Consider the following 13,705-nt stretch of genomic DNA (forward strand, 5'->3'; position numbering starts at 1 on the left):
TATGATGATTTTTTTTCTCTCTTCTTTAGGATCATAATGAAATAACCAGTGGAATGGTGAAACAAACATTATCACTGTTAACACCCTTATCGTACAGAATTAGCTGTCACTGCCTGTACATTTTTCCACAATCTGTCAGTGTCTGTACACACATATAACCATGGAGTATTTTATCACAGATTCAAGATTGTTTTATATTATTTCTTTTTGTGCTTCTTGTGTTGTGCATATTAGCATATGCAAGTGTTTATACACTAAACATTTCTAATTGAAACTGATTGCTGGTGTTTCTTTCTCCTTTGACTCTAGCTGAAAGATACAATCTTTTTGCATTGTACACAAAACACCCTCCAAATCATTCTGCATTGTGAGATCAGGCCATGCACTTGTAAATGTCTGCAGGTTTGTCTGTTTTTTTTAATGTGTATTCAACTACACAATGTATGAGGGCTTTTCTTCTGTCCATGCATTTTTTGCAATGGTGTATCTGGAACGAATAAAAATACTTCTCTGGCTAATCTTTGAAATGAATCTGTGATGATGGCATCTTCTGTTTGGATTCCTCATGGATGAAGGTTTAAGTATTGCTTTCTATGTCGGCCCCTCCACCATCAATTTGTTTCTTTTATCATCCATGTTATTTATTTTTAAATAATTAAATCTTGCTGTCATTATTGTATGCAGGGTACCTAGCTTGATTCTTTTTCTCAATTTATCACAATTCGCTTCCAATTTATATTGCATAAACACTCTTTATAACCCTGTGCACCAAAACTGCAAGTCTGTCCTGTCTTTGCCCGAGCAGAACTCGTGAATGTGCTGAAATGTCAACAGTAAACTATTAAAACGTTTGAACTATAAAGTTTCAACTGCAGCCTGCTTGAGCGTGTAATGAAGATCTCTGGTCCCTGGTTTATTTAAGAACAGTAGGTATGAATTTATAGTCTGATACTATCCAAATGCAGCTTTGAATTGTACTGCATCCGTGGAGTCTGTGTAAAATTAATTAATAAATGAATTAAATGTATTTATTTAAATTTAACTGCTATATGTTTTACTGTTAAGAAAGTATTATGCATTGAGACTGCAATGCTTCTCTATGATTATTTTTTTTATTATAGTTAGTTCTTCAGTCATTTTGTTAGATGATGTAAGTTTTATGTTTAGTGTATTTCTATATTTGGATGTAGAAAAGGTCATAAAAATAAAACTAGATTTTATATATTATTACACTATACAATTATTGAGGAGTTAAAGTACATTTACAACATTAGAGGGTTTTTTTTTTGTTTTTTTTTGTTTTTTTTTTGCTTTAAGATTTACTTTGAATTGATTTACTGGTTGATTATTGCTTGTCATATAATAAGTATGTGGATATTATTTGGCATGTAGGTGAATTTGTTTCTTACAAGCTAATGGCTGTTTTTTAATGAACGCTGATCTTCTTTCAAGGGGACCAAACCCCCTTTTAGTCTAGACATAGATGCATGTCCTAAGTCGTATTAACTAGCATTCGTCTCGTACTATTTTAATACATACAATTTTCACATGCATGTTTGTTGCTTGAAGATGTTCGATACAGATCCCCATGATTTCGTTTATCAAACTATTTGTCGCCGACTGTCAAAAGGGGAACCATATATAAATAATAAATCTACCGATATGAATACTCTACCAGTATGATTTTCTACCCATAGAATATTCTACTTAGTGATATTATATATGATATTCAACCGCATAGTATGAATATTGTATGCAAATTCCACCCTCGTGTTTGTCACACTATTTTGTGCCCGACTGACGCGGAAAAGCGGAACCATTTATTGTCATGTGATTTGTTGTCAGGTCATCACAGCCGACGGATCTAATATTTTGATTCTTGTTTTGTGTTTATTGCAATATTTTTTCAAAAATGTACACTGCCGCGACGGAGAGTTTAATAAAGCAGGCAAGGTAAATCTATATCTTTACCTAAAATGTTCACTGTCAAAAGCTGTGGTGGTCACATGACTGGTCAGTTATAGCCTATTAGTTAGACAAGTTATTCCCAATGACAAATCTGTTAATTATTTTAAATGTGCCTTCAGAGAAATAAAGGAGGAAGAGCTGCAGAGGTTTTGTGGACGCATATTTAAGCTGCTCCACAGTAAAGATGTTAGTGGAGACACAGTGGATTCTCTCCAGAGGCTCAATCTGATCGTTTCTGCCACTAAATATGCGACAGAGTGAGTCATATTCATTTAAAATACACCTGAACAGCACAGAGGCATGAAACCCTTTGTCTGGCCCTTCAGAAAAGTCTATTTTAAGTCTGATTGAACACCTCCACTGCCTGCAGGCTCCCGTCAGATCTGGTGCTGAAGCTGCAGACGGTTCTTCGTTCTTCTTCATGTCCAGAGCAGCTTCAGGTTCTGTCCTCCTCCATCCTCCGGGACAGCTTTCCTCCCAGCGTACACAGCCTGTGCTCTGATCTCAGTCCCGACAGCAGGACCTTCAGCCATGTGGCCAGTGTTGTCCTCGCTCAGGTGAGTCACATGCTGTTCACGATCAGCTCGAGTTCTGTTCATGAACACTGAACTAATCGTCTAATTGTCCTCAGGCTGGAAGTCAAGAAGATGTGATGCCTCTTTGCCACCATTTGCTGAAAAGTCTCGATTCTCGGCTGTCTGACGGGCAGATATCCAGACATGCGCTTCCCCTTCTCTCTAAGATGATTACTGTGTATCCAGAGATTCTCACAGATGGTAAAGTTGATCACATCTGAGGAACACAATACTATATTGGAATCACAGTGGACTCCAGTTGTCAGAAGTAATGAATATCAGAACGAGAGTCCAAACAGCTGATAAAAGCATCACAATGATCAGTCCATCAATTAACGTCTTGTGAAGTGAAAAGCTGTGTGTTTGTAAGAAACACTTTTAACTTTAAATCATTGCTTCTGGGCAATATATAAAATCCATAGTCCATAATAGCGCTTCCTCCAGTAAAAAAAAAATAAATACATACCCTGTTGTCCTCTCACAATCAAAATCCACCAAGATATTTGTTAAGAATTGTGTAGGACCGTTTTTAAACGGCGCTTTATCTGTGCATATCTCTCTCCTGATTCAGACAAGGCCACATTTTCAGTGGAGAAAGAAATATAATGGACAGATATAATACAACTATTTGAAGTATTCCAAACATGCAGCTTCTTGCTTCACGAGATTAATGAGTTAACTGATGGCCCCGGGGCCAAAAGTAATCTGGAAAAAATTTTGGGGCCGTCGGATTGGATCAAATCTTGAAAATGGGTTGTTCATAAAAAAAAAAAAAACATTCTGAACTCGGATTAGATCACAAAATCTAATCCTGGTTTTGATCTGGATTAAATCCTCATTTTGTGGTGTTTAAAACATTTTAGTGAGATTGGGATACTTCTGATCCAAAAAAATAGGATTATTCCCAGCAGAAGGATGGATTTCAGGAACAAAAACAAATTAATAAAACTTCAAAACTGGTAAATAAAAAACAACATTTGTAACATGTAATATATCCTCAAACAGCTGATCATATTACTGATTGTAAACTACATTGGCACAATCATCAGAGATGGACCAGTCAGAAACTAGTTATGTAAATACAATGCAAAACACTGGCACAAAAAAAGTGTGTATCTGGTTTTGCTTTTAAAAACAAGCACAAAAGTAAAATGGCTCACCCGATCCTGGACAGAAAAACATGGGGTTTCTGAATTCAGATAATTCTGATCTAGATTAAAACTTTTTGAACAAATGGCCCTGGAGGCTTGTGGATTATTGAGATGTTTTTATCAGTTGTTTGGACTCTCATTCTGACGGCACCCATTCACTGCACAGGATCCATTGGTGAGCAAGTGATGTAATGCTACATTTATCCAAATCTGTTCTCACATTGCAACAAAATCATTTAAATGGACTTTTAAACCCCCACTCTCTAGTTAACTTTATATGCATTAAAAAGGCATAACTGAAATACTATAATCTGGAAAATGCAAAGACGTTAACATGAATCACGTTCTCTCCAAACCCAGATCAGGTGAATGTGGTCAGTCGTAAGTTGGTGGACTGGTTGCGTTATGCCAGTATGCAGCAGGGAGCCTCCATGTCTTCTGGGGGATTTTTCAGTGGACCAAGAACACGTCAGGTGGGGCATATGTTGCTTTTGTTCTTTGTTCATCAGTACCTTCACCGTCAGTCAAGCTCAGGCGCGAGTTTCTAATGAACTGCTCATCACTTGTCAACATCTCTTCATCAGCCTGCCCCGCTGACGGAGGTGGATGGGGTGGTAACAGGTGACTTCTTCACTGTGCTGTGTGTGGGTCAGAGTTACACTGAGGACCAGTGGATGAATATGTACACTTTCTCTATGATCAAGAGTTGGCTGCTCACTTATGACACAGACGGGACTACAAACACAGAATCAGGTAGTCCGAACAGAGATGTTGCAGCAGTTGGTTTGCTTTATGATCAGTGTTAGTTTAGTTTTACTTCTTATATTATGTGCCGATAGTTTGGATTAGCTTTTATTTCTGTATTTTCAGTATATTTCAGGTACTAGAAAACATTTGTAACAATGACACCAGTTTCACGAAATGTCCCGTGTAAGATATATATACTTCATTTGGTAAAGACAAATAATATGGGATTTTCATCTTTGCTAGCTCTACTAATAAAAGCGCAGGGCATTCATTCACAGCACCAAGGTAAGATGCAAGCGAAAAGTCTGATTTGATCAATCTAAAGCCTGTGTGCTTTTCCTTCCTGCACAATCACAAACTCTCTTTACTCAATGACATTGATCTCTGATTTATAATTAACTTCTGTGTGTATCAAATTGATTTTGTGTCTATGGCTATTTTTGGAATGAATTACTAGCATGTGGAGAATAACTGTGGAGTAACTGTGGAGAATAAACTGTATACAGCTTACTATTTGTATTAAATAGTGCATGAGACACAGTATACAGTGTTTCACGCTGAGCTGTTGTCACATGACCTTACCATGTTTACTTTTGTGTGACATCAAGTTAATCTCAGAAGAATAAAAAGACTGCTTTTCATGCGGTGTGCATTTGTTTGTATATTGCACATTTTGGCAAAAGTAGTAAGTCATTCACAAAATGTGCATAGTGTACATGTTATACATATTGCATACTGTAAAAATTGTGCTATTCCAATTCCGAACATAGCCTACATGTACTGTCTTATGCTCAGCCCTGCAATGGCACTGAATCGTGCCAGATAACGTGCTTGATTAAATCCTGCTGGAAGAGGAGTTGTGCTCTGGGTGTAATGTGCTGTGCTGTTGGTGCAGATGATCGCTCAGAGGTGGACAGTTCAGTGACGTCCATGGTGTCGGCCACATCCTCTTCCACCAGACTACTTCCTCCCAAAGAGAGACTCCGAGAGAAGGCTTTTGAGTACTGCCAGCGTCTCATTGAACAGAGTGACAGGAGTGGAGTAGACCATAGCTCAGCTGTTAGAGAATGTTTATTACACTCTGCTGGAGAGTGGATTGATTTATTTCTATCTTGTGTTTTCACAATGTAGAGGCCCTGAAGAAGACAGACACAAGCTGCAGAAAGCAGTAAGTACACATACATTAGCATTCAAAAGTTTCATGTCTTTATAAATTCATAGTGTTTTTGAGAGTGTCTTCTGCTCACTAAGGCTGCATTTATTTGATAGTAGAGTAAAAAAAATAAGAGTAAAAAAATGTTTTCTATTGAAATATGTTTTAAAATGTAATGTATTTCTGTGTAAGTAAAGGTGATTTTTTTTTCTTCATTACTCCTCATCAGTGTCACATGATCCTTCATAAATAATTGTAATATGCTAATTTGCTGCTCAAAGAAAATGTCTTATTATTATCATTGTTAAAAACAGTGCTTCGTAATGTTTTTTCTGTTTTGTTTTTCCGGATTCTTTGATTAATAGAAAGATCAAAAGAAGCATTTATAAGAAATAGCATTTATTTGAAATAAAAATCTTATAAATGTCATTACTGTCAGTTTTTATTCATTTAGTGCAACCTAACTGAAGAAAAGTATTTATTAAAAAAAGAGAGAAAGTACTCCGGTAAATCCAGCATGATTCCCACAGTTTTTTTTTTTTTTCTTTCATTTTAACCTTGACATAAACATTTTAAATAATCAAAAGAAATAGGCATATATTTAACATTTTAAGAAACACAGTAATTGTGCCTTATCAAAAACGTTTTATTCCCCAAAAAAAAGTTTTTTTTTAAGTCACGTCAACAAATCCTAAAATTGATGTGAACTTAAATTCAGCTGATAATATAATTTATAATGGAAAATTCAGTAATTAAAATCAGAAACTAATGCACAAAAGAATAGGATTTGACACCGTATTATTGATGAATCATGTCATGGTTAAGACTTACAGCAAGTTAAACAGCAGATAGATGGTGACTCTGTATATCTGTTGTACAGTGTATTGTTGAGTCCGTGTCAATATTGGACGTCATCTGTGGTGAGGACCCCTCGTACGTGTACCGTGCCTTCCCCTGCATCAAAGCCCTGTACGGCAGACTGAATGGAGATCTCACCTATTCTCGAGCCCTGCTGCCTATCGCTCAGTTCTACCTCAACCACAGTGAGTCCCCAGCACTTACAGCAGCGTATGTCTCTGATAGTGTAGCGTATGAATGCATCTCCATGTCCACATGCTCTAACATCAGGTGAGATTGCAGCGGTGGACTCGGAGGCTGTGTTCTGCCAACTCTTCAGTCACTGTCCGCCGAGCAGTTTCAAACGAGCCCATGCTCGCCTTGCCAGTTTGTCCAGTTCTGTCTTCTCAAACGCTAGTGTGCTGCAGGAGAAGGGTGACCAACTACAGACAGAGCTTCCCAAACCTCCTGAAGGTGGGCTGGCTAATCATATTTTTAAAGAAATATAGCAAAATTCAAGATGTATGTGATTTGTTCTTTTGCAACACAGATTTGGACAAATGGAGCATTACACCAATGGATCCTTTGCAGTGAATGGGTGCTGCCAGAATGAGAGTCCAAACAGTTGATAAAAACATCACAATAATCCACAAGTGATCCACACAAATCCAGTCCATCTTGTGAAGTGAAAAGCTGTGTTCGTAGGAAACAAACAGAACAGAAATCAATTATTTTTTTATTTTTATTTTTTACTTTACATTAAACCATTGCTTCTGGTGAAAATAACAGATAGATATACTTCCTACATTGAAAAAGTCCATCCTCAGCTGTCCTCTCAAATACGCATGAAAATACACAGGACTGTTTTAGCTTGTAAATAGTGCTTGATATGTGCATATTTTTCTCCTTAGTCAGACAAGATGAGTTTTTCACTTGAGAAAGAAATGTTATGGTTTGTTTGCAATGGTTTGAACTAAAAAAAAAATAATTATTAAACTGATAGACTGGAGTCATGTGGATTACCTGTGGATTATTGTGATGTTTTTATCAGCTGTTTGGACTCTCATTCTGACGGCACCCTTTCACTGCAGAGGATCCATTGGTGAGCAACTGATGCAATGCCACATTTTTTCTAAATCTGTTCCCATGAAGAAACAAACTCCTCTACATCTATAATGGCTTGATGGTAGAATTTTCAGCTAATTTTTTATGTTGGCTGAACTATTACCTTAAATTGTATATAAATTAGTAACATTTGAAATGTTTGTGTGATTTTCCCACCAGTTCTTGGCATGGAACAGTTCAGGATTTGATTGCCAGAGTTTGTGGAGCTGCTCCCATCACTGATAGCCTCCAGATACAGCCATCGAGTTACTGCCACACTATCCTTGATCTGCGCCTGCTTAGCAGCAGCCCTGGACCTCCAGCAGAGGTACGTGACTTTACCAGCTACAGATCAGCACTCCTTCAGCTGGAGTTAAAATCTGATGTGAATTAGCGGTGCAATGCTGTTGCAGATCAGCATGCTATCAGGCTCCAGACCGTCCCGCGTTGGGACCAGCAGGGGGCGAAGGTGGCCGCTTGTCTGGATGCCTTTCCGCCCAGCCGTCCTGCAGGGGCCTCTTCCTCTACATCCTCAGACCTGAGGCTGGGACCGGAGACACAATAGACAGGTATGACCTGGCATATTACTTACAGAATATAATCTACAAAGAATTAAGGAATTTGTTTCATTCATTTATAGAAAGGTAGCAGGGATGAAGAATTTAAGGAGGTATAATTGAAATCACATCATTAATTAAAAACGTAATTAATTCCTATGATGGGTAAAACTGAATTTTTTCAGCATCATTACTCCAGGTTTTAAGTTTCACATGATCCTTCAGAAATCATTCTGATATGCTGATTAAACTTCTCAAGAAACATTTTATTTTTAGCAAAGCTGAAACCATTTTTTTTAGGGATTTCTTTGATAAATAGTTCAAATTTTGACAATTTAAATGTTCTTTACAGTCTTTACTTTTGATCAACTTAATTTATCACCACTGAGACAATTCTGTCCCCAAACCTTTAATATTTAATGAAGTATGCTCCGATGCTCCGATTCAACTCATGGACCTGCAACTGTGTAATTACCACCCCTACAGCACAAAAAATTAAACTAAATGTTGGATAAAAATGAAGTGTGTGTGTTAAATGCCTGCTTTCTGTAAACCTTTGAGTGTGATTTCCTCACAGGCTAAAAATGCTTCATGAGATTTTGGCTGACATGGCGGAGAGTCCACGAGTTGTTCGGTGTGCTCAGGTCGTTCCTGTGCTTCTGCATGTGTACTTCAACACAGTCACTCAGGTGAGAGCCACAAATGAAAGGTCTGGCCATTTAACAGCTCACACCAGTGCACTCACATTTCACAAGGTGTGAATTGTGTGATCTCTTCCAGTGTTTTTATTGTGTTTTATAGAGAGCGGATGAGAAAATGTTGAACCAGCTGTTGCTAGTGCTGCTGGAGAGAAGCAGTCTGCTCTACGACATCAAGACATTTAATGTTGAAGTCCAAAAGTGAGGCACTCTTTATTTAAATACTCTTTATGGACAACAGCTCACTCATTTGTGCAAAAGATTTGCTACAGAAAGATGCACATGCCATGTTGTTAGTGGAGTTATTTTTTTGCGTGATTCATGGGGTTATGCATCTTTTAAATCCTGCATGTGTAAATGATTTTTACTGTGATTATTTCTGATTGTAGGGTGTTCAGCACCCACCTGCAGGCCCTGTGCAAACTCCACCCACCTCTGATTGTGGATCAGTCCAGGGAGATCCTGGAGCTCACAAGCTCCCCTGCCAACATTTACAGTAAAGAAGACTTCTACACTCATGTGGTGAGCAGCGGAAGTGAACGGTGATCGTGAGCATCATCATGCTGTACTGTATTGTGTGGGGTGACTGTCTTGAACGTTTATTCGCAGGTGTGGGTCATTGGCGAATATCTCTCAGTGTCCTATGATCCTCGCTGCACGGTGGAACGGATCACGTCTTTTTTTGAGTGTTTGGAGGCGGTGCTGTTTGAGATCACGCAGGTGCGCCAGTCCGCCAGTCCCCCGAGCTTCTCCCCGCGCCTCGTCACTGTGCTCATGACCACCCTGGCCAAACTGGCCACACGCAGTCAGGATCTAATTCCCAGGTAGACCAACACGATAGTTCATTCATAACAACATAGCCCTTGCAGAACATGCAAGGTGTTAAAAATTTAATGTTTAAGATGTTGTATCGTTTCTTTAGTACTCGTTTCTCATCACAGTTCGGTACAGCAGGGGAGAGAAGCTGCTTCTTTTTTAATTCCACAGTGTGATTGAACATCTACTGAACCAATTGTGTGGCTCTGTCTTTAAATACATTCGGTTATAAAGGGAGCTCTATTACTTTCACATTACTACGCCCTTCCATTCATTTTTAGATATAATAGTCAACACTCAATTATGGTTGCAAACGTGCATTGCACAAATGGAGGTTTATCATTATTCAGTGTTGGGGAGTAACTAATTATATGTGACAGAATTATGTCATTTAATTACAAAATAAACTGTAATCTGTTACTGTTACTTAGAAAAACAAAAAAATTTTTATCTGATTATTTATTTATTATTTACACACATATAGATTTGATTTCTTTCATTCTTAAATTGCATCGACTGCTCTAAAATATAAGACAACGATGATTAAGAAGGACTCATGCTTATTAACGGTTTTATTTCATATTTAGGTTTATTTATATGCTTTATTTTGTAAGATAAACAGGTTTCTTTTTTTTCTTTTTTTTGATATTGTTAGATGACAGTGTTTCCTGTCATAGCTGTACAAAGATTTGATTTTGAAAACAGTCTCATAGCCTGTTAAACTATGTCTTATGATTTTAATTCAAGTTATGAAAGATTGTGAAAGTCTGACAGTAGTCAGTGTTGAGGACTGTAAGGATTATCCGTCCGGGTTTAAAGGTTTCAAAATGATTAACAGCTGAAAGCATTCATTATAAATTTAGAAAAGTAATCAAATGTAATCTGTTACATAACTTTAATGAAGTAATTGAAACAATTACACTACTTATTAGATTAATCTGCAACCCATTACACACATTACACTTCCAAAGTATCCTTCACGACACTGTTATTATTGTATAGGTTTTTTTGCCATTTCAATTCAAATCTATGTACATGGTCTCAGACTTTTGGACATCTCTATATTTGTAATGTCCATATTAGCCACATATTTTAAGCCAAAAAAAAAAAAAAAGTATTTCTCCCACATCAACCTTTTTTTTTTTTTTTTTATAAATGATTATCAGCCATAACCAACAGTAAATCCTGTACCAACTAATATTTCTATATCTCTGTTGTCTTAGAGTCACTCTGCCTGTCTAAGATGCGGCCGTTTGCCCGTAGCGCTCCTGTGATGACGTGCTACAGTGAGGAGGACACTGAGGAGATCATCACACGGGCCCATGAACTTATTAACTTGCTCAAGTTACCAAATGTGGCTCAGTTTGTTCTGGCCCCTTCAGCCGGAGGCGACGGCCCCCGCTGGCACCGAGACACCAACGCCTCGCTTCCTCAGGGCATGAAAGCAGTCAGCGGGCTCCTCCACAGACATTCCAGCTCTCTGCCCACATAAGTCAGTTCCAGGAAACTGTTTTCGAAATATCTGTGCAGAATACCAAGAGAGGGTTTCTGAAGGACACAAAGGGAGAGGGAGTGACACTGGAGCAAAACAGGCAAGCGCTGCACCTCATCATGACTTCCACTTCTGCTCCACGGTCAGAAATATCAAGACACCAGAGGATTGGGATTTATTCCTCGATTTATTGGAATGTTTGTTAGAGACACATTTCTATAAATGACACATTCTGCATTTATGATTAGTGTCAAAACTGTTAAAATACAGTTTAGATCGAGTTGTTGAAAGTCTGTGAAACTAACGGTACAAAAGAATTCACCATAGAAATGACATTTGACACAATTCAAGTGCTTACTGTCCTATAAATGTGACATTATGACAAAATGAGTAAAAAGTGTGTTATACATTCAAAGTCACAGTGCTTTAAAACATGCTCTTTCATATCTGAGCTTCCTGGCTAAATTTGTTAATCGGTAAAACAGACGTTTACGTTGCAAGAGTTTCATAAAGGTTTATATTTTCAGTAGGTCTTGAGAGAAGTCTTATTTGGTTTTACTAATTCATCAAGGCTAGTTTCCATGTGCATGGCTCGTTCCCAGTAACAAAAAAGGGCTCTGTGTGAGCTCAGCTGACTTGAATTGATGCTCAAAAATACATTATGATCAGTATTGATAATAATGACAGCTGACCTGTTTAATATTTTTGTGAAAACTGATGCTACCATTTGATAGTTCGCGGTAAGATAAACTATATATATATATATATATAGGGAAAGAGGGAAGAAAGAAAAGAAAATGATAAAACATTGATAATAGTAATAACCAATATTATTAATTGAGCACCAATTTTAATTGAGCAGCAATCAGTATATTAGAATGGTTTCTGAAGGATCATGTAACACTGAAGACTGGAGTAATGATGCTGTGCCATCACAGGAATAAAATTATAATAATACTTCATAATAATACAGTTTTTACTGTATAAGAGACCTGTCATCCCCTCTAACTTTCCATCTAAACATGATCACAACCCATAGACATGATCCATTGTGCAACAATTAAAAAGGTCATGTTGTAAAATGTTGTACATATACATTACTACAAGATCACAGTAGTAGAAATACTGTACCTGGATATAATTTTTCTGCTCAATGCCAATAAATGACTTTCATAAGCACAGTCTGATTATGGGAGTTCATATCAAGGCAGAAGATCAGCTCAGTTTAAAGGATGTGGAATGTATTCATGTCTTCTGTATTATACACATTTTGCCTGTAAACACTGACGGGTAAAACAGTACATTATGTCAACAGGTTAAGACTACATCTGCAAAAATAGACTGGCCAGAAGGTGCTGAGTTATCAGGACAGAAATCCTTCTATATAAAAATACATTTTAGACCAACAGTTACTAAAACATGCCCGTCTATGATTAATATAGAGGGATGCAAAGGCAGCTCATGGTCAGATACATTGTCTTTTATAGCTCAACAAACCCTGTATGTTGAACATGCTTGAGATCTTCATCTGTCACCTGGAGATTTTGATTTGGCCGGTCCCCGTTGCATACAAGTACCTCCAGATGGCGTAATAGTGTACGCCTGCCCCCACTGCCACAAAGACGTGCCAGATGCATGAGCGAATGGGATGAGGCCATCACTCTTGAAAAGACAATTCCCAGCAGTAGAAGACTCCGCCCACTGACAGCTCTAATATTCCCCTCTCTTAGGCTGAAATAATACGTTCAGTTTAAACGGGTCGCTCTCCCTCAGATGAAATACACAGGGACACTGTCCAAACAGCGTGCCATTTGTTTCTCTTGTATGCATGGTGTAAAAAAAATTACTAAACAATGAAACGCTAGTGCCAGCTTTGGCGAAGCCAATACAAACATTATTTTAAAGATTAAAAACCAGTAACATTTATGTTTTCCCTTTAATCACGCCTTTTTTTATTGTCTCCATCCATTACCAACTTTATTTCATTTTACAAATATGCACATATTCACATATTCATTACATTTATGAGCACATATATAGGTGTCAGTCACACATACCATTGACAGAAAACAACTGCAGGAACAGCTCCCATGGCGGTTGTAGCACAGTAAGTCTAGTACTTTGTTCCTGAAACATAACACAGCCTTTAAACATATTCTGATGCTGGTTGGCTAATATTCACTTGCATTATTTGATGCATTTAGAATGCAATTGCTGGCAAAAGCACAAGCACAGACAGCATTTTCACACAATTTTGGACATTAGCAACCACATCAGCATCCTCTACGTCCTCAACAAAAAGTGGGAACCCCACTCTCATGAAAGAAGAAGACGTAGGCAGAGCCAGCGCAAGCCATGATCCACACCAACCAGCGCATGTGCACAGCCCAGGGTCCGAGTTCCCTCAGGTTCAGCCTGCACCACAGCACAAGCACAGAGACACCTGTCATCATAACACACTCAACCCTGTGAAGCTGTTAAAACGCTGATGGTGAGTTACTAGAGACACACACATCACATGCTCACCAGGGTGCATAAGATGCAGCTATAAAGAAATATATCACCATCCTGTCGCACATGTGGAATCGCTGCTCCACCTTCCTGTTA

The 13,705-nt window shown here is 38.1% G+C and overlaps 2 pseudogenes; one reads left to right on the plus strand and one right to left on the minus strand.

Annotated features, from left to right (window-relative positions):
- The first annotated feature begins 1,551 nt into the window (after positions 1-1,551).
- LOC113091965 (AP-5 complex subunit zeta-1-like) lies at positions 1,552-9,672 on the plus strand (annotated as a pseudogene).
- Positions 9,673-12,610: 2,938 nt separating this feature from the next.
- On the minus strand, positions 12,611-13,701 carry LOC113091960 (monocyte to macrophage differentiation factor 2-like; annotated as a pseudogene).
- Positions 13,702-13,705: the final 4 nt, after the last annotated feature.

Source organism: Carassius auratus, unplaced genomic scaffold (assembly GCF_003368295.1).
Source record: "Carassius auratus strain Wakin unplaced genomic scaffold, ASM336829v1 scaf_tig00214411, whole genome shotgun sequence".
NCBI lineage: Eukaryota > Metazoa > Chordata > Actinopteri > Cypriniformes > Cyprinidae > Carassius > Carassius auratus.